This window comes from Morone saxatilis, unplaced genomic scaffold (genome assembly GCF_004916995.1).
Source record: "Morone saxatilis isolate NCDOM2014 unplaced genomic scaffold, NCSU_SB_2.0 Contig6, whole genome shotgun sequence".
Taxonomy (NCBI): domain Eukaryota; kingdom Metazoa; phylum Chordata; class Actinopteri; family Moronidae; genus Morone; species Morone saxatilis.
This window is the reverse complement of record NW_023340206.1, coordinates 7,395,918-7,397,699: the sequence shown is the minus strand read 5'-3', so window position 1 is coordinate 7,397,699 and position 1,782 is coordinate 7,395,918. Positions and strand designations below refer to the sequence as shown.

At 40.8% G+C, this 1,782-nt stretch overlaps 1 protein-coding gene across 1 annotated transcript in view; it reads right to left on the bottom strand.

The window, feature by feature from the left end:
- The window catches only part of kcnh7 (potassium channel, voltage gated eag related subfamily H, member 7), a 58,899-nt gene that overhangs the window by 37,530 nt on the left and 19,587 nt on the right, over positions 1-1,782 (bottom strand). The window lies entirely within an intron of this gene.

Sequence of the window (1,782 nt, the reverse complement as noted above, 5' to 3'; positions counted from 1 at the left end):
ATTTCATACAGTATATCCATACATGCCCAGAGTCCGTCCTGCTACTGGATACCGCACAGTTCAATGCAGTCAAATACAGTGCAAACATCCATTCACCTCCAATTTCTTCCATACTGTGTCACTGTGGATGACAACACACAAAGTCATCACTATGTAACATGAATAACAATTGCTATGCCTCGTGCTTTACTTCCTATCATTTTCATAATTCTGTCTTTGAATGTTCTCAGTTTCATGAAATTGCTCTCAGTTCATAAACCCCAATTATTAGAGTTGCCAGTGGCTCCACAGTGGGAGGTAAATTTAATGCAACCCTTCTCGGTCGCTAATGCCTCATGTCTAAATGTGTCTAATTTATCAAACAGCAGACAGGAGGTTTACATAGATGAAACAGAGTTTATGCCAACTGTCTTGTCTGAGTTTCAAATTAAATATCGTCATTCAGAAAAAAGATAAAGATATCTGGGAAGATATTTTAGATTTGCCTGACTTTGGCTTTATTGATAATTCTGGGCTTTAACAGTGGTATCTCTGGTTGCCAGCATTGGCTAGATGCGATGAAGAGCGGCTGGTGCCTAGAGTTACCGATGTAGAAAATTAAATGTATATTAAGTTTTAAATAATGAACGTGGACATCTCTGGAAGATCCTCTCCCTCACATTAAGCTCTAAGTCCTGCTGTCACTAGGAGGCTATTTATAGCTCACCCAGCAGGCACCCAGCCTACAGCATTTCTTTTCTGGGGGAACACAGAGACACAGACACACTGCTGCACAAGCATCTCTGACTCTACTCACAAATGTGTGTGTACTTCCGAATTTGCACAGCCGTCGTATGCACGCACACGAACCCCACACATACAAAATAACTGCAGAATTTCGGTCTTCGGATATTTTCTTGTATCGAATTGTCAGGCTCCAAAATCCTATTGTGCAGCAACATTACAGACCAACCGCTTCACCACACTGGGGTTTGATTTATGTATTGGGGAGCCCTGATTCCGCTGGGCTAAGCAGTAACCTGCCCCTAATAGTACATCAGTGTCACTGTGAGTGGATGGAGCCATTAATTTCAGTCAGGGGGAGTGAGGGAGGGGGGCAAGAAGTATCACGCCTCCCCTGCCTTTAGTGACAGTATGCAAAAGAGGCTCCTACTTCAAGCGGAGGTGTCACTTTGCATTCATGATTTTTCCGGAACAGTCTGGAGCTTAAGGGAAAACATACTGCAGCAAACACAAGGCACAGGGTCTTGAGTATCAGTGGAAGTTATGAGAAGAACATGAAAGGGCTCTCAAGTTTGGGGGAGAAAATGTGTCTGAGCTTGTCTCTAACTAACTGACTTTTAAATTCTAGTATTCTGCAACAAAAGCCTTGTAAGTAATAAAATGATGTAAGTGTTGAAACCTTTATCCACATCTACAGACATGAGAGTATAAATATGTCTGTTTTACTTCCTTAAGCACAACGAGCAGCAACAACAGTGATGAACGTCCTGTTATTTCGAATCCTGATGATTCATTTTGTTTGCAAATTGAAATTAAAAAGATCGACATGCATCTCCATGGAAACAAGTCAGCGCTCCAGAGAGAAAAACTTCCAGTGCCGAGCTGGACATTAGTTTAATTTGTCTCGAGCACAAAGAAACTTTCTAGAGGTTTTTTTTTATTTAAATTAGATGATCATTCTTCTGCTGAAGACATCTGTCAGTTAATTTTTTAACGTGTAAAAGTTACATTTCAAATTGGTTTAAGCACTCAACAAAGGATGGAAGTTATAGTTGGTAA